The sequence below is a fragment of the Phasianus colchicus genome, chromosome 20, assembly GCF_987193195.1.
Source record: "Phasianus colchicus chromosome 20, bPhaCol1.hap1.1, whole genome shotgun sequence".
Taxonomy (NCBI): Eukaryota; Metazoa; Chordata; class Aves; order Galliformes; family Phasianidae; genus Phasianus; species Phasianus colchicus.
In genome coordinates this window covers 8910698-8937596 of record NC_143455.1, presented here as the reverse complement: position 1 = coordinate 8937596, position 26899 = coordinate 8910698, and the positions used below count along the sequence as shown (strand labels likewise).

The 26899-nt window shown below is 45.5% G+C and overlaps 1 protein-coding gene and 1 long non-coding RNA gene across 9 annotated transcripts in view; one reads left to right on the top strand and one right to left on the bottom strand.

The window, feature by feature from the left end:
- Positions 1-15685, top strand: part of LOC116232428 (uncharacterized) — a 31318-nt gene extending 15633 nt beyond the window's left edge. For 5 of the 7 annotated variants that reach the window (XR_016459130.1, XR_004167690.2, XR_004167691.2 and 2 more), the window contains exon 5: positions 13406-15685. This is a non-coding gene — a long non-coding RNA (uncharacterized LOC116232428). The remainder of the gene's footprint in view (positions 1-13405) is intronic. The other 2 variants (XR_016459131.1, XR_016459133.1) reach the window with 2 other exon arrangements.
- COPRS (coordinator of PRMT5 and differentiation stimulator) overlaps positions 13762-26899 on the bottom strand; it is a 133594-nt gene continuing 120456 nt past the window's right edge. For both annotated transcript variants that reach the window (XM_090122102.1, XM_090122103.1), the window contains exons 6-11: positions 24343-24425; positions 23472-23846; positions 22667-22820; positions 22379-22541; positions 15724-15834; positions 13762-13892 (exon numbers count right to left, since the gene is read on the bottom strand). The gene's annotated coding sequence lies outside the window, so the exon portion shown is untranslated. The remainder of the gene's footprint in view (positions 13893-15723; positions 15835-22378; positions 22542-22666; positions 22821-23471; positions 23847-24342; positions 24426-26899) is intronic.

Below are 26899 nucleotides of genomic sequence, written 5' to 3'. Positions count from 1 at the left end.
CGCAGTGCCAATGTATTTCTCAGCATCTGTTTCACACTGTTCAGTTCAAACATTCCCTCTGAATTAAAGCTCGGGCTGGAGTAGAGCATTCCCTCATGCCCCAAATGATTTTTTGTGGGTCAGATTACAAAGCAAAACTATTTTATTTTATTTTTGCATAGTATTGCTCCGAAGGCTGGACTGGGGGTAGGCCACACTTCAGCACTTTCCAAATGCTAAATAAGATGGTTTGAGCTTCTGCTGCAAGTTGTGGACAAGCTCTTAAATTACTGCTTTTTGCTCAGGAGCTTTCAGTAACGTGCCTTGCTCACTGGGATGCAGGCTCTATTATTTCCCCCCCCACACCCCAGTTAATAATAATGGGGCTTTGTTTTATTTTTTCTTCTAAACTTTATGCCTCTCTTACTAATGTTTCTGTGTGTACAAATGTGCTTTCTTCATCCGTCAGACTTGGCAATTCTTAAGCCACAATAAGCTAGTTCTGGCCAGTACAGCAAGGCTCTCTATTTATCAGGGCCTTTCTGGGGAAGTTTATTACACTGCAAGAGTGACATTTTCAGCCTGCTGAAAGAGTTGGTAAATATTTGGCAAGTCCTACTCCTTCAACAAAAAAGGGGCCATATTTTATCTGTGATAAGGCCTGAAAGAAAACTGTCTAGGCATTAAGGGCCTGAGTTGTTGTGCAGAGGGGTGGGGTTCGTGCAGGATATTCTTTGAATTGGACCAAGAGAAGTCAAATGTTTGCCTGCAATTTAGGAACCGCTGGTCCTCTGTGTTTGCAAATAGAGACCTTCAGGCCAGGGTTGTATTTGGAGTTGCAGAAGGGCACTGAGCATGGCAAGTGCAGTATCTGCATTACAGGTTTATGTGATCAAGGAGGGAAGGTTAGATGGAGGCTGTGCCTGCTATCAGCCCTGTTGTTTGGTCTGACCTTTCGCAGAGGCCTGGCTGTGTGTTGCAGCCTTGCACTCTGGGTGTGCAGACTTCTGTAGGCCTGAAGCACCCACCTCATAGGTCTCTCCTTTCTCCTCGTTCTTGGCACTGTCCTCACATGGCAAAGCCTCGTGCTCCGTGCCAGCCCTATTGCAGGCTGGTCCTTCCTCACGCTGGGGCAAGCCAGCTGAACAGATTGCACTTTTCCCTTCCCACTGCTGGCCTGATTGAGAAAAGCCTTCCAGCGCCTGCTGGCTTCATCGCTTCCCTTCCTGGGGATCCAAAAGTGATGTCCCACAGGGGAGAGGAGAGACAGGAGTGCCTCCAGGGGCTGCAGGCACAGCATTCCGAGGCCTCAGCCACTTCCTGCAGTCTGTGGGCCTTCCCTGTAAGGGACAGAGATGGGTGGCATCTCCCTTTGCCAGGTGTTATTTTTGCTTGGTAGAGAGATTTCACCTTTCCGCCTGGGTTCAGTTGCTTTAAGGAGAGGGAGTGAAAAGTGTGTGTGCACATGGTGGTACTGACGGGGGGATCACAGCTGCTCAGATCCCAGAGAGGGGGGTATCAATGTGGGACTGGAAACCCATCCTTGCTGGGGGCACAGCAGGGCTCTGAAATCCCATCACCAGTCTGTATGTTTGCATGAAGCTTACCGTGAGCCAGCAACAGTGTGGAAAAGGAATAATGAGGCTTGAAACTGTAGGAAATGACCCAGGGGTGATGCTGGTCCAGCAACAGCTTCTGCTTCCCTGCCTACCCAATGGACTAAAGGTTAATGGTGTATTGCTTTAGCACTAAATAATCAAAGTATTTCTGAGGCATTGCTCAGTAGCTACGATTTTGTGTTGATTGCGTGGATCCTGGTGGCCTGTCAGCTCAGGAGGATTAAGTTGTTGTTTTTTTTCCCATCTGTAGCAGCAGTGGACCTTTGTTCTTCCTCTCTTCAGACAGAAAGTTTTTCCCAGCGTCCTGCAAGTCCATGCAGCTGCGTGGTGTGCTCACATTGCATGGCATCGTGCAGGACTGGAATATTTTTCCAGTGTAGATTAGTGACACCGCTTACAGATCTGGGATTGGGGTCTTGACCATGCCTGCTAGTGTTGCCATTCATTAACATTACCTTAACCGTATGACATCCCATCTGACCGAGGTTCTGCAGTCTTGGTCTGGCAGCCCATGGCACGCTGCTGTCTGCCCTCACTTAGTTGCACAAATGCTCCCATCACACTGGAATCTCCGTGCAGTGAAGTGGTGTCACTGCTTTTTACTGCTGTTTCCAGTATCTCAATGTGCACTTTGCGCTTTTTTTTTTTTTTTTTTTTTTTTTTTTTTGCAATTGTAGGCATAGAATTTCCTCAAACTGTAAAATTAGAAAGCAGATTTCATTCGGCAATCTCTCTTTGCGTGGTAACTCATAAAATACTGTGAAAAATGTGGTTCGAAGCGCTAAAATTAAATTCAACCAGCAGCTTGCAGAAGCTGATAGACGCTGGCCTGGTGCTGTGCTGAAGTTAGCTGTGCTTTTGTGCTCCTGAGAAGAAATGTAGAGGTCTTTAGGAGCGCCTCTGTGCGGTGCAGGGCTTGGTGTGCCCTGCTGCCAGGGGGGTTACGTTCCCATACAGCAGCACAAGAGTTGAAGAAATAAAACCCAGAAGCTGTTTGATGCTGAGCTTTGTGACAGAGCACTGACCAGGCTGGGTTCTGTAGAGCAGCTGTAGCTGAAACATCTGGAATAATATCACATTTCCCCAAAAAGGAGTTCTCTTTAAGAGCAGCAGCAATTGCTGATATTTGAGAGGGTGGAGCGAGCAGCAACCTACCAGTGCTGGAAAATGAATTAAGAGCTTATAGAGTGAAATGCTGAGAGTTGGTCAGGAATTCATTCTGATTAAAAGATGAACAAACTGGGGGCAGTGGGAGCAAGAGGGCAGTCAGCACTGCGGGACGGGTTGTAGCAAACTGATCTGTGAGTCTGGAGCCAGAATCTGCATGAAAAGCCTTGCATGAAAAGAGAGATTGTTTCATAAGGAAGAACTTGAATGTAATTCAGTTAAAATGTGCTAGATTTTAAACTATTCGTGCTGTTTTGTTATTTTGTGAAAGATAGAGATGGCTGTGGGTGTGTTTTACACTTGAAGGATACTTATAAAAGTAGATTCAAAGTATTGGTTGCATTTAAAATGCTTTGCATCAAAGCAGATTTTGCGATTTAGTGATATTTTGTATAATTGTGACTTCATTTGTTAATTTTGAAAGAAATGTTTCTGGAGGAGGAGAATATTCCTATGCAAATAAAGCCGTTCTGCAGAGCAAGAAGCAGCGAGGAAGGAACTTAATCACGAGTGAGCTTGCCCGGTTCAGTTTAATTTGCCTTTGACCATCGAGCCAAACAAATAATGCCATGACTGGAAAAATGTAATCAGATATTTATGATATACAGGGTGGGTTTTTTTCGGTGTCGTGGATTATTCAGCAATACAGTTAAAGGTATTTTAATGTATTAGGAGTGTCTGTTTCACAGGAGTTACATGGGCCCCAAACCAGTTTGAGTCTGCATTTTAAAAGCAACTTAGATTGACTTGGCTTTGAAACAATGGCACTGAAAACAAAATTCAGCTGAATAAATCAAAGTGAAATTCTTAAATCTGAGTTAGTGGGGAGCTTCAGAAACACCATCCAGAACAGTGTACCAAAGGAGAGAACTCCAGCACAGCTCTGCCCGTGTGAGTGCAGCATTAGCTGCAATGCTGAGCTCTGTTGAGATGAGAGCTGTGTTAAATTTAGCTCCAGGATTCACATACTGCACTCACTTCATTGGAAGGGTTTGGTTTGCATGTAGCATATTTCAGCTAGCTGTGCATCCCCTTGGGGAGTAAATCACAGCCTGAATGAGAACATTCACACACATTTATGATATTAATGCTGTGTGCCATTGGAGGCTCTGCATGCATTCAGACTTTAAAGCTAGCACTATCTCTGCCCTGCTTCCCGGGCTCCTAGTTTCTGTAACTGACCACTAAGAGCAGTGAGACACAATGAGAGAATGCTTTTTCTGTGTCTTGCAAACTTCTTTATGCAGTAAGAAGCTTCTCCTTTTAAGATTTCCATGCAGTGAGCTCTTCTCCCTCGCTCCCTCCAAACACGGCCCGTGTGAGTAACTGCACTTGTATAACTCGTTGTCTCACATGCCCCAAATAAAAGTGTATGAACTCCAAAGAGTAAGGAAAATGCTTAAGAGCCAGTTTGAGGTGTTATGTAATGGTCGTTACATAAAGTTTTGGATGTCTTTATGGTTTAAGGCATTACTGCCTTAAAAAAAAAAAAAAAAAAAAAAAAAAAAAACAACCCACAAACTGCGGTTTTGTTTCAAAACATCTGATAGGAATTTAAACTTATAATATAAATTGGGATTGGGGGTTGTTTGCGTCGCAGAATGAGTGAACAGATCTCCAAAGGCACAGCAGGTATGCCCTGAAACACCTCCTGGGAGCTGTGGGTACCAGCAGGGTTTGCCCCGTGCTGGGTCAGTTCGGTGGCTGGCAGTGATTGCGGATGAGCAGCCGTCAGTGCTTTCATCATTTTACAGCAGTGCCTTCAGAAATGAGCCTTTGCGAAGTCTGCAACTTTTTGAACTTCACCCCTTTTTGAACTTCAAAGTGCATTTTCCGAATAGAAATACGTTGTAAGTAGCTACCACCCTTGTTAGACATCAGTGCTGAGTTATGGGCAATTGCATGCAGGCAGCAGGCACACGTTTGAGTGCTTAAAAATACGTATAGGGAGGCTGCTGTGAGCACAGTGGGCTGTGCAGGATGGAGGTTGGCTGCAGCCATAGTTGGTGTTGCACTGCAGGGCAGTGATAAGTTCTTCCTCTCCTCCATCATCTCCTCCTTGAGTAAACCTACATGTGGAAGGAAGCACTTCAGTTTGGATGAAAGAAATGGAATATATCCCAATTCAGCTTCCAGAAATGATCTCCCACCAGAATGACTTCTGGTCAATGAAGGTATGGCCAAATACTTGGTGTTTTGGTTTTTTTTTTAAGGTGAAATTCCCCTCAACTTCACTATTCTAGGCACAGCTTTGAGTGTAAGCAGCACTGCTGAGCTGATGGCCAGGAAGGAAAAGAGCTGAAAATAAAAATGAGTGCACTGATAAGGTGTCTGACCTGGCAGCTAACGAAGAGCAGCAGGGAGCAGTCAGAGGGAGGCACAGGGTTTCTACACTCAGCACTTTGCTGCCAGCCAGTTCTGGTGCCCCTACTTGCAAATATGCAATGTCCCCCAGTCTGTGGGGCCTAAGGGAAAATACCAACCTCAGGCTGTCCATGGAAAGGACCCTAAAACTGGTGTTTGTGAAGCTGCTCCTCCAATAAGGCAGCACTCAGCAGGCACCAAACGGTGCAGTTCTGCTCTTCTGGATGTTGCTGTGACTTTCAAGTCTGTGGCGAGTGAATTTGGGTTTCTTTAACCTGTTCTTATGGCTCTAAAGCATCAGTGATGTTAAGAACACGAGCTCAGCTTCATGTTGCCAAGTCCTGTCTGGCTGAATTACTGGAATGTAGCAAATGAGGAGGAAGGTCCTGTTATTGCTCTGAGGAGGCTTCTGCAAACACAGGGCTGGACTCAAAACCAGACGGTATTCCCAATGTATCTAGCAATCTGTAGGGAAGCATTTTGAAGTTTGCCATTGTGAAGTAAAGCTGAAATGAAAGAACAGATTGTGCCAATTCTCCCAGAGCAGCATTACAGCTTAGCTGGGGGGTCCCTAATGATGCACTTTTTCCCCCACATGGAAGATGTTGCTGCGTGTTGTCCAACGACCAGCATGGTGAGCAGAGAGCTGCACAGCTCAGTAAGCGAGGTCAGTGTATTGGTGCTGTGAGAAGAGCAACTGGGCTCAGTGAGCTGCTCTCTCTGGGGAATGGTTTTCTTTGCTCTGCATGCCCTGGCAGCCAAAACGAGCACTTTTTTGTGAATGTACTGGCAGCAAACAAGGTGAGATGAGATTAGTTATGAGGAGGGGCCAAAATGTGCATCCACTGTTGTATCTGTTCTCTTTCTCAAAGGAGAGCTCCGTTGCTGGTCGGAAATCGATTTGCATGTGCTGTGCTTTAATTGGAATCTCCTGGCTGGTCAGTGTTAAATGGTTTTATGGGGTGAATGTGGGCGTAGTGCTCCCTGCTGTGGGGCTGTGGCACTCACACGCCTGCCTTGGGATGCTGCTCTTGTCCATCCCTCCATGTCCCTGTGCAGTGGTTTCCTCGCTCACTGAGGAGGCTCTCAGCTGTGCCTTAGGAAAGGGAGCTGCCTGCTCCCCTGCTCCTCTGCTTGCACCTCCCTGGGGACTGGAGACAGTATGACCTCCCTGAAATTGTTATGAGCTAGGAATAAGTCTTTGCTAGGTGGACAAGTGCAGTGAGAAAAATGGCCGGGGTGGTGTACACTGCAGCTAATGAAACATGAATTTACATGGCCACCCATAGCTGATGTGTGTTTTATGGTTGAGTTCTTCCATGAGGTGAGTGCTGCTAGCAGTGCAGCAGCTCTAATAATGTGCTTCATATTTCTTTTGAGGACTTTGTACACTCCTCAGACGTAAAATATTATAGAATCATTATGGTTAGAAAAGATGACCAAGATCATCTAGTCCAACTGAGTGAAGATGTTTGTGATAATTGCCTCATGTTTTAACGCTGATAAATAATATCCATACTGCTGTAATACCCATAATTGGTACTGGGGAGGGTGTGGGGAGCATTGCAACAAAAATTGCAATTAAAAAAAAAAAGTCTGAAACCAGAGTTTGGATGAATTCTTAGGAGTGCACAACCACGGGGATATTCTTACAACCTTTCCACTTATTGAGCCTCAAAGAACTGGAAAATGGGGAGCAGTACAATACCAGTTAGATCCAATTCAACCTCCAGCTCGGTAGCATGCTTAAGCACATGCTTAACTTCAAGCATATCATTAATCACATCCCTGGTCCACGGTGTAATTAAATGTGTGCTTAAGTGCTTTGTACAGCACAGTACCAGCCTGCAGGCGTACTCTGCATACTGGTGTGCCTGAGAAAGTGGTGAATCAGAAAGTGATTTTTGGCTGGAGTTTGGAAACCAGCTTGAAAGAGCTGGTTAGGCACCCAGGTCTCATATTTGAATAGCTATGGAAAAGCTAGTCTTGTTGGCAGAACAGTGTAAGTAGCAAGGTGTGGCCATTTATTTTATGGTAATTCCCTAGTTTTGTTTAAAATGAAGTTATTTAAAAATCCCTTTTGCTTAGCAATTTCCTGCTGTTCTCCTGTAACGCTTTGCTTTCCTTAATGCCAGCCAGACTTGATTCTGTTCCAGCAAAGCTTGCCTGGCTGCTTCTCTCCTAACTTACTGGTCCAAGTGCAGGTAGATTCCGAATTGGAGGCAGCGCTAGTGGGTCGATGACAACAGCACACCTGCCTCTCCTTAGATGATCAGTGCAGATGCAGATCTGCAGTAATGCAGCTGGGACCCAGCAGGTAGGTGTGCAGTGCTGCAGTGAGACGCCTGCACTGCTGTGCTGCATGGCTGCACCCGTGGGCAACTGCAGAGCTGATGGCTGCGTGCTTGGCGTGGTGCTGGGCAGAGCTTTGGCCTGGGACTTTTCCAGCCAGCCATGGATATGATGTGAAAGTCTGTGTGGGCCAGGGACCATTATTAACAGGCTGTTTGGATGTGGCTGCCCGGTGTTGGTGGCTAGCTGATTTCAGACTGGACTGGCTGGCCCCTGCACTGTTTAATTTACTAGCAGTCATGTAGCCTCTTTTAGCCAGAGCTCCTCCCCTGGCGTTTTTTCCTAGCGTTCTCCCTTCCTGTCCCTTCCCTTGTGCCAGCCACTTTAATGCATTCGCCTTCTCACCAGCAGCTCCTTCCCCGTTGCTCTGGGATTGTTTTGCCAACAGGTCTGTTTGACCATGCAATTTGACCGGGCATTGCTGTCATCCTCTTCTGTGCCAGGCTGAGCTGGATAATGGTCTTTTGCTGCTTGAGGTGGGTATAATGTGGAGATTCTGGAAGACGTTTTGGTGACTAATTGTTCTATTTTATATACTTAAAGCCAGTTAGGTGCCATAATTTCCGTGTTCTGGGAGGTCTCTGCATATAAATGCTAGTGAGGTCATGGCAATGAGGCAAGTCAGTGCAGTATTAAATGCTATTATCTGAACTATTGGCTCCTCCATTGCTGAAAGGTGGGAGGATAGTTTTCCAAGTCGGCTCCACGGAAACTCTGTGTAATGTGTTTGATTACCCAACGTTGTCATTTTCAAAGGGACCAGTCAAGATTAACAGGGCCTAAATGTACCATCCCCTAAAAATAACTCTGGCTTTCCAGCTCCTGCTGATGGTGGCAGAGGTGTGAGAGCAGAGAGATGATGCTCCAAATGAAAGAATTCAAAGGAAGTGAATTGTAAAATCTTGTGGCCAAAGTCACCCCTTGTCAGCCCTGGGAGATGGGTGCTCCTCTACCAGTACAAGGTGTGTGTTAATTTGAGTGTCTCAGCACAGCGAAGACAGAGAGCTTGATGTTCTGCATGGAAGCTGGGCTGCCACTGAAGACAGCAGCAGTCAGTCTGTTTTCTGATGATGGGCAAAGTGAGAAACTTCCTGAATTTAACTAACGTGTGTGCTTTTGTTTTCTTTTGGATGAGAGAACTGATGAGCCCAGTTAGTGTGGTGACTTGTAGAGCACGCTTGGGCTTGGACGAAGGGCTGCCCAATCAGAGCCAGATTGTGGTGGCAGGACCCAAAGCTAATTAATGTCCTATTAGTAACTCATTTGTGGCTGAAGGGAAATCCCAAATGCCAGGCATGGTTATGCTGTGCCAGTCTCTCTTCAGGCAGGTCTTGTTTGGCATAGATTGGCCCGCATTCAGGCATGCGTTCGTCCTCTTGCGCCGCAGTTAATATTTTCTTGGGGACCTCTTTTAATTTTCAAGATGACGATCAGCTCAGTGTTGGTTTTGAAAGAAAAATCCGAGAAGTGCTTCTTTTCAGAGAGCAGATCCCATAAATAACTGGATTCTGGAAGCCTGCTTTGCCAGTATTTCTCCACAGCAGCTCATTACTTTCAGGGCCTTGTTGGTATCGCCTGTTTTCTCGGTGCTGCGTCCTCTGGCTCTCACCTGGAGCCAGCCCCTCTTTTGGAAAGCACAGTGCACGCAGGGTCCCTGAAGCACTGTGCTCAGCATTGCTCAGCAGCTCTGAAGGCTGCTCTTTGTCTCCTTCAGGCTACCTGGAGTCAGCTCTGCGGCCAGCTGAAACCAGAGGCTGAGCTGTTGGCTGGGCAGAGCAGGATGGCAGCAGGCAGCCGCTGTCACAAGGGCCAGAGCCTCTGCTGTGAGCGGGTGTTACTCATTTGGTAATACCAGTCTATTCCAGCTGAGGATCTGCCCCTTTGTTTTGTCTATAGGACAATTTGTTTTCAATTTTTGTTTCTGAAATGAAACTGTCAAGATGAAATTCACACTTAAAAAATTGAGGGAAACGGCCCTTTGTGCGTTTCTAACAATCCTCTCCAATGACTAAAGCCAGAAGAATTTTAGAAACTGCATTCGCTTCCTACCTTTGGTTTCTTTCTGTGCTGTTCTCGTGCTTTATGAATTTCAAATCTAACAGGCCAAAAAGCCATCAATCCCAAATCTTCCTCCTGACCTCAGTGTAACCTAGGGACATGTGCTCTGATACTGGAGTCTGGCTGTGCCTTCTGCAGCAGCAGGAGCAGCACGTCCCTGTGTGGCACACACAGCCGTGGGCTGCCTTTCCAGCTCAAGAAGGAACACATAGACCCTCCATGAAGGGGGTTTCCCCAGGGCAGGATGCATCCATCCTCCGGGATGCCAGCTATCCTGTGCAAGTAAAACAAAATCAAGGTGAGAGAGCCTACCCAGGCTGAAATCTGCAGTGAGTCCAGCTGCCTGCTGTGCTCTGCCCTGGTGAGCTCCATCTGCTTGTGCTGCTGGGGAGGCTCCCTGCAGGGTCTCACGGGGTTGTCTTCTGAGCAGTGCTGCAGGGACCTGGTCCTTACCTGGGGCTCCTTCCAAATACAAAGAGCTATTTATTGTCATTCCAAGAGGAAAAAAGAAAAGAAGAACTTTTTGAAAATAATAACAGTATGCATCTCGTTTTAATTCTAGTCCTAGAAACTACTTGGTGCTCATTACAAAGGAATTGATTCCTTAAACGAATGAAGCAGCAGTGCTGCTTGCAGTGTGGGACTGCTGACGCTCTGACTCATGCTTTGCATCTCACAGGATCTGGCTTTTATGCTTCATTTAGGACACCAACGTCATTAGCATTCAGAGGGCTCCTGCTTTTTTTTTTTTTTTTTTTAAATTACGATACTGCTGTTACATTTTTATTTTTTTTTAAAGATGCAAATAATATTTGGATCAGAATCACAGCTCATGTTTTATTACCAAATCAAGGCATAATGGTTGCTTTCATTTAACTTTCAAGCGTTAGAAGAAATTCTAAATGAAAATAAGGTGTGGCTTTGTACAGCATTGAGAGGAGCTGAGGCATTTGCCGGGTGCCAGGCTGGCTGCTGCCACGGAGCATCATTTGCTGGTGAGAGAGGTGAGGATATTCATCTTGTGCTGCATGTGGCTGGGACCTTGGGCTGCCCGAACCTCAGCATTCCCATTGCATGCAGAACAGCTGTGCCAGCCCTGCCCGTGTCTCTGGAGATGGCATGTTTGAATGGCAGCAACTCCAAACACGGCACAGCTCTGCAGCTCAGCCCCGTTGTTCTCAGGCTGGATGTGACACAGCAGCGTGCAAGTGAGCCCTGCAGAGCGCCTGGGCCTGCCCAGGATGGCACCCAAGCTGTGTGAGATTGCTGCTTGTAGGGGGTTATGGAGACAGTGTTGTGTCTGTCCTAACCTGTAACTGCTGGGACTGGGGAAAGAGTGTCCTTTGCAGAGGGGTGGGGCATTTTTAATGCAATAGGGGGAGAAAAAAATAGCGCTGCGAGTCCTCAGTGCTTCCCTGCTCTGCTCCAAAGGCCCTGGGAGTCCTGGAGTAGCTCCCAGAGCTCTGTCCTCATAGGCAAGCAGTGCTTGCCCGGCTCACAGGGCTTCCCACAGCGTGCATGGGATGGTGTGCTCATCCAGCACCCTGCAGTGAGCTCAGGGAAACAGCAGGGTGGGGGCATGCATGGGAATCTGCCTATGGATTCTGTTGAGTCCACTGCCATCAAGATTCAAATTAGCAATGAGTTAAAAGAAAAGTGCTACTCCTTGCCCTACGAATATGCAGGGTTGGGCTGGGAATTCCAAGAGGATTTGTAAATGAGGGTTGAAAATTCCCAGCCAACCACTTGGCACCTTTTTTAGTAGGAAAAGTATAGCTCTTAAAAATCACATAAACTGAAAGCGGTTGAGAAATCAGTGGCAATTACCTAATTGAACTCCCAGCTTTATTAATAAATCAAGAAGAGCTGCTCGTGCAGCTGGGCGGAGCTGCAGGCACAGCGCACACAGCAGGTGCCCACCGGCGCTGGGATCTCTGTGTTTGATGGACAAAGTGCGGTGCTTCCAGTGCTTGCAGGGCTGGCCATTGCTTCGTTTTGCCCCGGTGATTTGGGGGGCACGTGAGGGTTGCTTACAGTGAGGTGTGCTTTGTCTGATGGCATTTCTGCTGAGCGACAGACGAGCCATCTGGCGTGATGCTGAAGCGCAGCGTTTGCTTAGGAGGGAGCCTGCAGCGATGACACAGCAGTTCCACACCTCCGCTGCCTGTGTCACGGCTGGTCAGCACGGCTGGGCTGCTGCTGGCAGATCAGCAAAGCCAGCATGAGATGGCAGAGCCGTGCTGGAGCGGAAGGAGTCCATCAGACCTCTGCCCTCCTAGGGACGTGGAGGGGACTGAGCGGCAGCAAGAAAAATGAGGGACTTTCAGGGGCAGCTGTGTTTTACTAACCCAGTCATAATGCCCCTAAAAATCCTTATTGTTCTTGCAATGGTCAACTGTGACCTCCGGCACGGGGAGGCCTGGAAGGTAAGCACGAGTGCTGGGTGCAGAGCGAGCACGGTAGGGCAGGTCTGCCTTTGGGAAGGATTGCTTGCAAGGAGTGGTGTTACAGGCTGGGGAAAGAGTTTCCATCAGAGTGGATTGGAAAAGCTTCACTGTTAATTGTGGTATGGAGAGTGCATTGTTGTATGAATCTCAGGGCATGAGAGCACAAAGTGGGAGAAATGAAAGAAACCAAGCACTTTCCCTCCCTGTTTTATCTGTCTCTCATTTCTGGCTATCAGACCAAAACGCTGCCAGGGATGTTCTCAAACCAACCCCAGAGACACACAGCCCTGACCACAGCACTCCAGCAGGAGCGTGGCTGGTTAACAGCAAGGCACTGGGGAGCAGGGGGTGCACCCTGAGCCACAGAGATTTCCTGGTCCTTTACTGAGCATTATCAATTACTCCACTGGTTGCAGGACAGTCACAGGACGTGGGAAGGTGGCCATGCAGCATCACCAGCGTGCCTGGGCAGCAGGGAGCACCGACTGCTCCACTGATGGGCTGGGCAGTGCCTGCCTGTGTCACTGTGCCCCTATTCTGCACAGCTGTTTGCTTGCTGATGGAAGGACTCCGTCCTGCAACGTTCCTGCTCATGTCCTTCCTGTAACATCACAGGGCTGTGCTGCCATAAATGATTGCAGTCGGAAGTATTTCAAAAAACTGTTTTTTCAGATTCCAGGACAGTGATGTGTGTTAGCTTATTGCATTATTACAGCTGCATTTCTTCCTTTTTTTTTTTTTTTTTTTTCTTTCGGTATTCAATTTATTCTTTTCATGTTTGGGAAAGTGTTGGTGGTTTTAGACTTAATGCCTTTCATTACTTTGGGAACTGCCCTCTCCTTGCTAACTCCTGCTTTCCTCCTTTTTCTACTGAATTGCTCTCAGCCATGGCAGATCTCTGCTCATTCTCATCATCTTATTCTGAGCTTCACTCCTGCTTAGGGCAGAGATGCAGTAATTGTACAAAGAGAAGCAATTTGTTAAACAGAACTGTAATATTCAATTATTCTCCATCATTCTAACACCTTGTTTGCATTTCTGAGAGCTTGTATGTGTTAAGTTTTTGTTTTCATTGAACTCTACAACAATGTTCAAAGCTTTTCTCCTTTAATAACTTTAGGGAGATGGATAGTCAAATTAATCTGGCTCCACAACAATACCTGTCCCTTTTCCAGCGTCTGGTTGTTTTAGTCATTACCTTTTTGGAAAGGCTTTCTTTATCAATTAATTGATATTTTTACCAATGAATTCCGCTTCATATGACTGTGACAATAGATAGAAATGCATGCTTGTTTTTATTTTTTTCCCTTCTCTCTACACGGACTGCACAGACTTGCCTTTACACATCACTTACCTATTTTTAATTGGGCTGTGTGGCTCCACAGCAAGCATTACTCATTTGTTATTTGTCATTCTCAGGAACATTTCAACTGCTTTTCTTAAAGCTGAACTCTATGTAAAGGAGAAGTGACTAGAAACCCCAAACTGGGTCTTGCTTAACTTTGTAAAGCACACTGACTTGCTGACACGACTCCAGTTAAGGTATGGTATGAATCAGGAACTCCAGCAGCCGCTGTGGAATGAGTGCGTTCACATGAAGTCATCCTGCAGCAGCTATTGCAGAATAGTCAACTGCTCTGTGTAAGCAAGCCCTAAAAGACAATCCTGGTCCCAGCAGTTGTGTGACTAGGTAAGAGAGGTAATGGGCACGAGAAAGGCACACTCCTGTCTGCTAAGGATGGGCTGGGAGCAAAGGAACCTGTGCTGCTCAGGGCTGCCTTGCAGGTCGCTGCCTTTGGAGTTGTTTGCTTCAGGACTTTCTGCTTTGATGCCTTTGATTTCTGAGACTGGTCCAGCATACGAAGCCACAGACTGTTTCCTCATGTAGCTGATGCAGTGTCTTCACCTGATACCAAAACAAGATGGAAGGAATTGAACGTTTCCCCTGGTGAGATGTGTGGATGAAATTGAGCTGCTTTTAATCCAGTATCTACTGATCAAATAAACAGAAGCACCTCCACTACTAACAAGATGGAGCACAACAACCAACGCTTAGTACTGGAAACAGGAAGATCCAGAAGGGGTTTCTCTTCCTATGTTACAATTTTTATCTTTAGTATTCACATCTTACTCAAAGTAAGAATATTTATATGTTAAAATAACCCCCTTTTTGCTTTGTAATACCGGATTGAGCCTGCCCAGCTTCTTCCCATCACAGCTCTGCCCCATGGAGAGAACCCAGTGGTGGATGTGGAGGTCAGAAGAGCCCCTCCAAACGCAGTGGATGCACACAGGGCAGTCCTGCAGCTTCTCCTGAAGCTGGTGCATGGATGAATGGATCATTTTCTCATGTGCTATGGGAACTCTGCCTATATAAATGTCTGACAAACTCTTCCAGTGCTTTATAACCGTGTTTCTTCTACCTTCTGGTAAGCCACAATTTCCTGCTTATGCATCTCTGTGGAAGAAACCCTTCCTATATGTGACTGCATGTGGTGAATAGGAGAGCAAGAAGAGTTGGTGTTATTTTTATCCTATCTCTTCTCAAAACAGCTCTCCCAGTCATACACCCCTCCAATAGCCTCTCGCAGTGGAGGGCAGGTGCAGAGCCCTGTGGGGACACTTGGTATTTGGCCAGGGGCTGGCAGGCAGGAGGGCTCCTGCATGCCCTGCAGGTGGGAACCTGCTCTGTTTCACTGCAGGACATTCTGAGCAAACCTGTGAGTCCACTTCTCTGTGCCCAGCCAAAGCACTAAGATTTCAAGGACAGATTTGGCTGGTCTTTTTGAAACTTCACTGTCATTTAGCATCTCCAGCCTGACTTGGAAAATGCAGAAATTCCTAAAATAAATGTGTTTTGGAAAGTATACACAGGTAATCATGATTTGTTCAGTCAGTCTCGATGATGCCATCCACTTCTACTCTCCTTAAGTGCTGCCCTAGACTTCTTGAAGTTACCATCCCTAGAGCATGCTAAGTAGTATGAACATTAAAATAGACCCTGCCAAAATAAAGCATTCCCTACTTGCATGCAAATAATTCTGCATGGATAGCAGAAGATGTACAAAGCTTGAGCCACCATTCATATTTCTTTGCACATCAAAGCAATTGCACCAGCATCTTTCAAGCACCAGTGTTCCAGGCTGCAGGCAGTCTCTGGCTGCACAGGATCTTTCTGAACTGCCCTGTGATGTTATCAACTGCTTTCAGTGCACAACATCTGCCTGGAATTTAATCTGGTACATTCAGTCAAATAGAAATTGTATGTCAGCCACATGATCTGAATTAGACCAGTGCAGGAAATAACATTTTGCAGGCAAATTCGGTGCTTTCTGTCACTGGAGCCCTTTGGTACTTTGCTGTAGTTTTTGATGAATAGCTGTTTCATGGAGGAAATATGGTTATTAAGGCAAACTTTCTCCATGATTTAAACTACTTTCAGCAAAACTGAAGAAATCCAAGCTGCCAAGCAACCTTTAGTTTTAGCAGATTACTGCTGGGCTTTGTCTTTTTAATTAGGCCAGTGTTGATCAAGTTTAATTAAGTGAACTGGTAAGACAGCCAGGACAGCCTTCCTAAGATCTGGACTCTGTTCTGGGGCCCAGCTGATATTGGTTGAGATTTGCTTCTCTATAAAGAGAAAAAAAAATAAACCCTTAACAAAATGAATAGATGCCTTGAGTCTCAAGCACACAAACTCATCAGCTGGTGCAGGATAGTGGGACTTCTCTACCTACCTTTCTGTGCAGCATCAAGTTTTAAAGCTGGTAACAGATGTGACTTCTGAACCTGACAGCCATGCAGACAGAAATTCCTCATTACTAAGGATGACACTGCCTGATATGCAACTTAAAAAAAAAGAAAAGAACATACTTTTACTTGTCTTTTAAAGATACAAGAGAAAGATCCATGGTTTTCTATATAAATAACGCTGTCAGAAGAGATGAGTTAAATTCCACATTTGAATTCTTGACAGTCCCCTATTTGTCATTGTGCCTTTGAGCTGACATGCTGTAATTATCCCTGGAGGGCTCCCTCATGACCAGTGCACCTGCTAACATTACCTCTTAGGCTTTTACACCTATAAACTTCACCTGCTCCCTCCCTCTATGCAAAACCAGACTGGTGCTTTCTATGAGCTCAAAAGGAACCTGTTCACATATGAAGAGTAAAAGCAGAGAATTCAGAGTTGTAGCAATCGAGTTTATAAATCAGGTACGCCCAGGGAGAGGGGAACAATGCATTTATTAGTCTGCAATTAAGGGAGGGCAGGGAAGTTTTCTCTGGACAGCTTAGACTCCTCAGGCTGCTCATCTGCCTTGTGAGAGAAGCAATGCACACAGTTTTACTGTGATCCTGAGTCTGAGGCTGAGCAGTTTGTTTTGCCCTTCAGCTTCCTGTGACTTCAGTGCAGCATTTTTAAAGCGAAAACTGAACAAAGATTTATGGGTTGCCACAGCCTGCAGTTTTCAAACATACTGCTAGTTCATCCACTTCTCCCACAGTGGACTAACATGCCCTAATTATTGCCAGCATATACAAAAAGCATTTTTAATCATTATATCATAAAGCGGAACAGAACTGGACTAATGATACAGAAGGGACCAAATTTTCAGAGCTCCAGTACACAGGACAGGGTTTGACCATCAGTCTGTAGGCAGGGCTGTCACAGGCAGCCAGTCACAATACGTTCTGCTCTTTTGGTGAGCACAGATATTACCTGCAGTTCCAAGCTTTGGCTCCATGACAGATGAGAAGCAAACCTATGGATTCCAGTGCTTGCACTTCCAAGTTGTTATGGCTTGCTATTAAATGGGGAAAGGAAGCCAAAGGAAATCATGTGCATTGGAGTCAAATACCATTTTTAGGAGTGGGAACTGCATGAGTATTTCACCAGTGATTAAAATAGCCAGGGACCATGGCACACTAATGATTAATGATCTCTTTCTGCAAGCTGAGGACATGGCCTGCAGGATCTGGCCCTCCTGAGAGATAGTCATGAAGTACAGTTTGGCGGAGCGTATTTTAAAAGCATGAGCAAAAATTGGTAAGTTAGTTTTGTTTCTTTCATGCTGTGGATCTGCTATGTCATTCGGCTTCAATTAATGGCCAGTACTTTCAGAAGCACACAGTACATGGAAGAAGCCCTTACCCAGCCTGGTGCAGCCACGCTGCCGTCCCACTCCCAGCACAGGAGTGCAGACTGAGAAGTTACACTAAGCTCACTGCTGCAGGTAGAACAAGTCCATCTACACAGTTATTCTAAAGCCACTTTTTTTTTTTTTTTTCCCTCTTACCTTGTTCACCTTCTGTGAAGGCAGCTCTCCTTAGCAGGACCACAATACTCTCCTGAGGGTGCATCCTGCATGCTGCATTATGGGGAACTCGGAGGCCTGGACTGCACTGTGTCCCCATGGCAGCACAGAGCTGGGCAGCTCAGGGCCCAGCCCCACTCGTGGGGCCCCACCAGCCATCCTCCATCCTTGCACTGTGTGGCAAAGAGCACTGCAGGAAGGAGGTCAAGCAAGAAGCTGTGTGATCCCTATTAACATACCTGCCCTCTTCCAGCATCATGCAGACACCTGATTTGTCCATTAGAGATGTCATTTTCCTGCACAGTACAAGGCATTACTACAAGAAAACTTTGGTTTCAAGTAAGGAGCTTCTTGGAGTTCCTCTTTTTTTTTTTTTCCAGCTGCAGGGAAGGGTGAAAACTATCAGCTATAAAAATATTACAGTTTATGCTGTTAAACAAATCATAATTTGTCAACAGGTAGTTGAATTATGTCCAACTCCACTGAGAGCCAAAACTGATCTTTTTTCCCAATGCTGCTGTATAGTAACAGCTGGCAGAACACTGTCAAGCAGAGCTGTGCTGGGCTGATAAATAAACCAATGAGTCTCAGTGCAGGAGACAAACCATCTCATGGAGAGACTGCAGCTCATGCTGGGATGTGTTGGACAAATGCTTGTTAACAATCTGCACACAGGCAGAGAGTTGCTTTATGAAAAGGTGCTTGAAAAATGTTATTTGAATAAAACACAGCATTCCTAGGGTTATCAAAAGAACCACCCAAGTTTTAGGACTCAGAGTACTAAAGCACAGCAGCAAAACAGCCAACATTAGCATTTCTTGTTCATTCAAGTGGAGACTCTGGTAACTGGATTCTGGATGAGTGAAAAGACCCAACAAGTTCTAAGACACAGCAAGGCAAGCCAGAAAACCAACAGAGTGAAATCTGTTTCTGTTTCACAGCTCCCAAATTCTGCTGGAGAATTTTCCACTCTTCAGTTGTTTCTGAGGCAGGAGAATTCCTCTGATTGCAGAGGCTGTGTTGCCTCTAAGCCAATCAGACCATACAGTCCCATGTGGGAGAAGGAAGGGTGACAAGTGAAAATGCCCCATCAGGAGATACAGCTTCATGCTGGAGCTCAGATCCTCGTGCAGCCAGCATATTATGCTCTGTGTTTTGTACTTAACACCTCTCTGGTTTTGTCCTTGCTTTGCAGGCATTTTATTTTTATCATGGGTAAGAACAGGAATGTGTGCATTTCTGTGAAAGAACGAGCACAGGGCTGCGAGCTCCATCTCAGTGCAAATAATATTTTGGCAGGAAACCTGCAGGAGATTAAATTAGGGACCTAAAGACTGAATGTTAAAACATTTCAAACTTTTGAGTTCTTTTAAATAAGCAGCAACAAAGTGAAGCAGTCTGACAAAATTAACAGGCCCAAAGTGCTAAAGGAATCCGCTAAGGTTCATTTATTTATTGATGCAGATTTAAGATAACTTTTTAAGTTATTTGTATTAGTAGCTGTATATGTCAACATGCTATTTCCTCAATGCATTTTGAGTCCAGATTAGCTAAAGTTTTAGGTGTTGGCAGACTTGCTACAATAGAAGGGAAATGCCACTGGAATAACTTTAAACATGATCCAATCCCTGATGATTCACTGGATGTGTTAAAATTTCCTTTGAGACCATGTAAGTAATGCAGGGACTGGAGTGCAGAGTGCCTGTGACTCAGCTCTCTGCGAGGCAAAGGGAGGATGTCAGAATTACTCACTGGGACAGGAGGAATCTCATTTATCTATTTATAGGCAAGGCTGAGATGAGCTCGTGCCATTGAAGAGCTGAATTTGCCAGTTCTCCTGGGGGGGAGAGGGGGAAAAGGAAGGCCCTACCTTTAGCCAGTGGAGCTGCTTCCAAACCCAAGGACTCTGGCCAGCTGCATTTTCTTGCCTTCGGATGAGCAGCATGGGGCACCTGGTGCAGAGCTGTTGGAGAGCAGAGCAGCCCCAGCCCCTGGCACCAGCTGCTGCTCAGCCCCTGCTCCAGAGGGGCTGCAGGACAGAGAGGTCCCGTGCCCTGAGGTCAGGGGACTCTTCCCACTGCAGGAGCATCACTGCAGCATGTGTGTATGTCAGCCAGCTTCATTTAAGAGGTGCCAGTTAGATGCCAGTACCCACTTTGCCAAAAGTGTTTACTGCTTCTCTTCAAAGAGGTACAACATTATTCCCCGTGCGGGCATTTTGCCTAACAGAGCATCAGAAAAGGAGAGCTCCAAGGGACAGAGCAGGGAGCTGAGCACACTGCCTGCTTCCAGCCTCTGCACAGCCTGCAAGGCACTGACAGTGTTGAGACAGCAATTCCTGAAGGTGTGCTTTCAGCAACGTATATTTTGGTTTGGGAGGTGAAAGACGGTCACATTTTGGGTAAAAAGCAAGAGCTCAAACCCAGAGCAGAATGTTTTAGTGACACTGCTTTTCTGATACAGCCAGCACTTAGCAACACAAACTGCAGCCTTGTTTTCTTACTAAGAAAGAAGCCACTCCATGGTACGCACCGCACACCGCACTGCTCATCACTGGAACACCTCTGTGGTGCTGGTCTGGGCTGTTCTTTCCATTCCCTTCATTTAGCTGCTGTGGCTAATTCCCTTCCCAAAAAAGAAGTTATCTAGGAACACAGGGCTCTGGTTTACTGATCCTACAGCCTCCTAGTGTTACATTCAATTACATCATATTGTGCTTTTTGGCAGGCTGTCCCAGCACTTCATTTAAAATTTTCAGCTTTAATATCATTTGTTCTTGTGCCAGCATCATAATTCAGTTTAAACAATTCTCTTTTTTCTCTGATCTTTACCTATCAGATATATTTACTGAAAACAATCCTATCTCCTCTAGCCTTTGTTTTGAAAAACTAAACAAATGAAACTCTTCTAGTCTCCTCTTGTTCTAAACCCTCTGATCATCCTTAGTGCCCTTCTCTGTACCTGCTAATCTTCCTCAAACATGAGTGAACCTGTACCTTCTAGCATTGTGTTTGCCTCTCCATATCAGATTGGTGGCTCACAGTTATTCCTGGGAGCAAGTAATTCTCTGCGGTTTTTTTTCCACCCCCCTGCCTTTGTCATCTTCAAGTGAGTAATATGATATTCTAGTTATTAATTTCTAAATGCACGTCTTAATACTTTGTCTATTCTATTCCAGATGAATTCTGTCATTCACTCATTGCTGATTGATGTTCCGATCATCCTCTGTATTAAGAAAGCCCGTGTCCTCAGCAGATTTCTTTACTGCATTCCTACTGCTGTGCCAGACTCGTTAATGAAACAAGCAGGACTGAGCTCAACACTGACTCCTGAGGAGTTCCACTTACTGACTGCCTCTGTCTGGCATTTCTTCTCTTCTCACAGCTCCCCTTTCCTCTGCACTTTAACAGTTTTGCATTCACCATCCACACTAATCCCCATCGTCTCAACTTCAACTAGTAATTTCCCCTGTGGTATAATATCAGATTCTTCACTCAAGTCTGGATAGAGTAAATCACCTGTATTTCATTTGCCTAAAAAAAAAAAAATCAGTCATCAAAGAGAAATATCAGGTTAAGCTGAACTCATTTAATGTGCCAAATCCTGGGATGGAAATCTGCCAGTGCACCTTTACCTGAGCACACTGAATTCTTCATGCTTTTCTTTCCACCTTACATGCGATAATTTTCATTCCCTTACGTATATTCCCACTAGAAATCCTGTCTTTGTCCCACTGCTCAATATGATCATCTTTACTGAAATGTGGACAAGGTGTTTCTAATTCATTTTCAGACTATATGTAGATGGGTCTAATCTCAACCCCATTCTCACTCCATAATGACCATATTTCTCCTCTTTATTTCTCTTGTTGAAACCCTCTGCTATCTGTTCTAATTTCCTTTTCAAGTCCAATTCACAAGCTCACTTTTGTCATATCTCATTCTGTATCTACCTTTCCCATCCCAGCAACTTCAAATTGGATGACTGAGGCAAATGCTGCCCCCAGTCTTCTGCTCCGCCACTTTTCTCCAATGCCACCCTTGTGGCAGTATCTCACAAGGCAGGTCCAGAACTGCTGTCCTGAACGCATCACTGGAGTGGTGGCTGTGCAGGACCTGCAGGGTAAGCTGCTTTGTCAGCCCTGTGTTAAGAGTGATGGACTCCATCAAAGAGCAGAGCAGAGCATCGTACCCTTAGCAGTTCCTCTCCAGACATCTGATTTCAATCCCTAGCTGCATGCCAGCAGAATACCCTCGTGCCAATCAGAACTTCTGCATGTCAGTTAATGCTCCCCATGTGTTTGGGGCTGGTTATTTATCCCACTGGGGTTGGAGCATTTCCTGTCAGGGTTAATTTTCCTGCATGCTTCAACTAGTTTTGGAATCCAAGTTCCATCACATTCAATTCCTCAACTCTGCAGTGCAGCTGATTCCACTAATTAGCTCCCTTGATTTCTCAACATTTGCCCTCTTTGAGATGAGTATGTTTTGGTGTCTCACTACAGACAGTGCTGAAGATTCAGTCCTAACGAGGTGCCTTTAAAAGCTCATGTTTCTTACCCAGAGTCCTCAGAGGCTTTGGCTGACTCAGAGACAGTGAAAGAACTGCACTTCCCTTTGTGCATGAGACAGACTCTGTATAATCTCATCATTGCTCAGTATTACTCAGCATTTTCATTCTGTCTCCAACTGAGACAATAAAGAGCCTAAAAGGCCACATTTCAAAAGACACTGCACTGGATGGAGAATCAGTTAAGTCCCTAAAGTGAAGAACAAAGCTTCCTACCCCCACTGAGATCACTGCAGCACTCTGCTAACCAACTTTGCTTACCAGAACGCAAGATGCCCAAACCTAGCTATCTGCTTTGAATTCTGCCTATTTCCTGCAGAAGCAAAGCCCATCCAAACTGCAGCTGACCAGTCTGATACATGCAGACAGGTAGCAGAGGCCCAGCTTAGACTGCCCGTACAGCACCAGCACAAGAAAAGAGAGCTGCGTCCACAAGGGACTTTTGAAAAATGCAAAGCAGCTTTAAAAATCCAGGCCTTACTGCTGTTACTGTGCATGTGACACATACCCTCTCTTTACCTGCTTCCTCAGCTGCAGAATGGCAGCAGCACGGCCCTCTTCCCAAGCCAGCATGCAGGTGATACAGCCACAGTGCTGGGGCCACGTTCTGACATAGATGGAAGCTGTCTTCTGCTATCAAACTGGTGCATGTTCAAACCCTGTGGAAAGAGCTGAAATGGCAGAGCAAAGTAAATTTCTCTCCTCCTCTCTCCTCTCTTTCAAGGGGAGCAAATATTCCCCTTTCCCAAAACATGTCTGCCTTGAATGCTCCCTGCTCTGCTGGGCACCTACTGACCTTGGCAGTGTCACAGGACTCGTGTTTTTCTGAAAGAGTAACCTCCTTGTGAAGAGGCTTATTGCTTTGGGAAACACAAAGCAGTCTTGTCCTCCAAGTGTCCAAGCCTTCTTTTCACGTCTGTTTATTCCTTCACTAGCATTTATTTTTGGCCCTGAAAAAAAAAATAAAAAAACACAACTCCACATTAAAGGGATGGCGTCCAGTTAAAACCCACATGCTGCACCACCCCTTCACACCCCTTTGCAGGGGAAGGCAGCAGAGACCAACAAAAAAACTCAAGAAAAACTGTCTCCTCTCGGGCACAAAACTGCCTTTGCTTTCTAGTGAAAAAGCAGCAGAGCATCCTCAGAAGCTCAGAGCACGTTGGTCAAATAGGCCAAATCCTGCATGCCTGAGGCTTGTTTGTATATATAATCACAAATTTAAGGGCCAGATTTCCATTTGTCCTGGAAAATCTTTTTAGTTGGTATTATAAAAGGAGCCCAGGAGAGCAAGATACCAATGTTCCACAATGTCATACTGAGTTTGTGGTGTGTGTAACTCTTGGGTAATCCAGCTTTTGCAACACAGCTTATCAAAGATATGAAATCAGAAGGGCAGTTTCATGTTGCTCCTGTGCTGACTCCACAGCTGTTTGGGCTACTAGAGCAAGAGCATGGCTTCTTATGCAGTATAGAAAAGCTTAAGAGGAGCAGCAGGTGATTGTTGCCTCCTGAGGCCAGTGCCAGCTGTGCTTAACTGCTGCTCAAGGCCAGTGTTAAGGCAAACAAAAGCACTTAGGCCACCAGCAGAGTATGCTCACCTGTTTGACTTTGCAGAGAAATAATCACAGAGCCAGTGCCAGCTTTGTGCCTGTCACCTCCCAGCTGAGAGCTGTAACTGTGTGTGGCCTGATGCAGCTGCAGAAGGGCTGTCTAAGGGCTCACAAAGCTGAAGTCCGAGGCATAAAGTTCAAGTCCGAGGTCCTGTATTGACAGTGTGTGTGGTCAAGACCTGCGTTCCTGTTGGAAGATGGAGAGAAGGAAAGCAGGACTGCATCTTGAGCTCTTTGTACTGGCTCTGCAAGAGCAATTGCGCTCACTGGCATTATCTATATCTTGGACCACCCAGCAGCATCCAGCATCCCAGGTCATGTAGCTGTACTCCATTCCTGTAGCACCATGACTGAGTTGGGCACCTGAGGACAAAATTAAAGCAGTCTGCTCTCAGACCTATGTGACAGCAACTGCATCGCTGTCTGCTTTCACTGAAGTCAATGGGACTCTGGCCACAGGCCTGATTCATTAATCTCCTACATCAATAGATTATCTTTCAAGTCCATTGGTTCCTATGAAATTAGAGCTGTCAATCCCTGGATGTACACTATGGCATGGTTCAGCCAAAAGAAATGGGAGACATGATGGAATTGAAACCTCTGGAAAGACTTGGCCTATCTTGTATGCTTATCAAGTCAGTAGATTATTAATGCTGATCCATCACTCAGAGTTAAGTGCTTCTGGATGCTTGGCTGACTTTGGTAAGGGGCACTTTGAGAAGGATAAAACTGCATTTTCATTGCTGAGAATCTTTCTACAACATACAATGTGGCCCAGGGGATGCTGACAACCTACTGGTATTGTCTTCAGAGACTACACAGGGGCTAACACTGCTAAACTGTATAAACAATTGCTTACCCCAGAATGTCATTTTACTCCAGACAGGATTTACAAAAGCAAAGACGGCCAGAGGTGGGCTGTCCTTCCATCAGTCTGTGAATCTACAAAGAAAAAAGAAGATGATTTTGTATTCTTTCAGTTACATATAGAACATAATTAAAGTAATCACAAAAACAGATGCATTATATCAGTAACTGGCAAATTAAGAATTCGGTCACGGCTGTCCAGGAACTTGTAGCCTCCGTGCAATACCAATAATAATTATTTATAGCCTACTATGCAAGGAAATTAGTCCAGGAAAACTGACTGATTATAATATAAAAGAGTCACCCCAAGGGAGAAGTTTAGCGCAATGTGAAGGGAGCAAGACATCACACCATTTTCTTGTCTTGTATTATAAACTTTACTGCAAGTAGCGTTTGTGTATTTTGTACAGAATGTCTCAGTTCCCCTTGTAACAAAAACCTATTGTATTCCTGCTGAATTTCATTGAATTTACTCCTGATTTATCCTTAAGATCAGAGGCAGATCCACACTGCTGCTTTCTATATAAATCCCTGAGCTGCCTATTCACAAGGATGTGCAACTTTGCAAAAGAACGAGTTGAGAGAATGAGCTGGGTGGCAGACTGACTATTAGTTGTGATGGCAGTACCATAGCATCTGGAGAAGCTAAATGCAGTGCTAACTCAAGGTACAAGAAAGCTTCAGCCCTTGAAAAGAGCTAACAAAGACGATGCACAGAAAGTGGGAGGTAGCAAAGAGGTAGGAGAAGAGAAGCGCCGTGCAGTGTCACACAGCAGGGAGCCTGGAGGGGCAGGAGCAGGGCTCTGTCTCTCAGCACCCTCCAGCTTCACACTGCCTTTTGGTCCTTTCTGCATGTGCACCTCATGCATCTTTAATTAAAAGCACAATCCAAAAATAGAAAATCTTTTCTTGTCAAGAGAACTCCTGCTCTGCGAGTTGTGAAAACACATTATTTCCTGTGATTAATACCTGCCTCCTCTGCTGAAGACGTCCATCTCTGTGTGGATCAGGTTCTAGTAAAGCAAAGCTCACTTCTTAGGAAAGAAAGCTTTCCATTCTGTTTCTGCTAACATTCCTCCTCACCATTGCCCCTGCTTGGCCCAACATAACTCATGGTACTTCCATTACTGTGTGCCACCAGTGTTAGCAGAGCCCTTTTTGTGGTAGAGAGCAGCCTTCAGACACCCCACGTTTCCTGCTCAACTGGAGCCAATCATACACTGTTTGTATGAAACAGTGGTATTAAGTCCCTAATTAATTTATACACAACGAGGCCATTGTAACGATAACGTAATAGAGATCAGTCCATTAGCAAGAAGTGTGGATAAATTATTTTCTTTTAATGCTTCTATCAATATTAAGACCCATTAATCATATTTTAAAAAACAACTTCAAATATACACACTATTTGTAGGCATTTCTGATGGGATACTTGGCCAGCCCTGCTGTTCAGCAAGGAAATCTCTGCCATGCACTGAGCAGAACTGGATTTTTACCACACAGAAGATTGCACAACTGGTCCAACTCCTCTGATATTCTCTTTATAAAGTGAGAATATAACAGTTTTAACGAAAAGGAAATCAACATTAAATTCTGAAGAAGGGAAAAATTCCTAGCAGCTGCTGAAAGTGAAATTCATAAATGCCTCTTTCATCTTTATCAAATTACTATTCAGTACAGTTACATTTATTAATAACAACATCCCTTAAACCACATTGTGAAAATCCATTAGCAAGAAATGCTTTAAAATGTACAACAGGCTGCAACAGATGGTTTATCAAAGGCTGAAACAATTCAGCAGTATAAGCAGAGTGGGCATTTTTATGGGCTGCTGAGTGTGCCAGAGTATCATTGTGACACATTCACAAGTGGGCTGTTTGTGTTGTGTAACTAAAACTTTCTCTTGGATTCAGTAATCCACGTAACCAAGAGGTAATGCAGACTCACACTGTGCTTTGGATTTCCCCATACGTACCTGTGTCTGGAAATGCTGCTGGCAGTTTCAGAGCTGAGTGCAGCACTGAGCAGAGGGAACGCACACTGACTTCTCCATCACAAACCCTAATGAGAAGAACCCACAGAGAGGTCATAACTATTCCCATGAGAGTCAATCCTTGCAGGACCAGCCTGGAGCCAACCACTGTATCACTCTCTAATTTTTCAACACAATTTGCCCTGGAAGTTTACATATTTCCTTCTCCTTTCTTTACTTGATCTTTTAAAAGCCAACAATGTCAATCACTGCGAAATCCAGAGGAGGGATTTTGTCATCATCCTCGTGGCAGAAGCTGCCAGCCATGCCCATTGTGCACATCCTGCACCACTGGAGATGTGTGTGCATCCCGGGGGGGCTGTTACAGAAGGGCTGCTGCCTTGCCCTGCTCTCAGTCGCTTCCAGTTTGCAGCAGAGAACAATAATGGCACAGACAGCGCAGCACTGCTGTGCGCTCATTCCCCAGCAGTGACTGAATCTGTCACAGCCTCCTACTGTATCAGGGCAACGATGCTTCTGAAGGCATTTTCTTTGTTGCTGAACAAGGCGAAGTCTG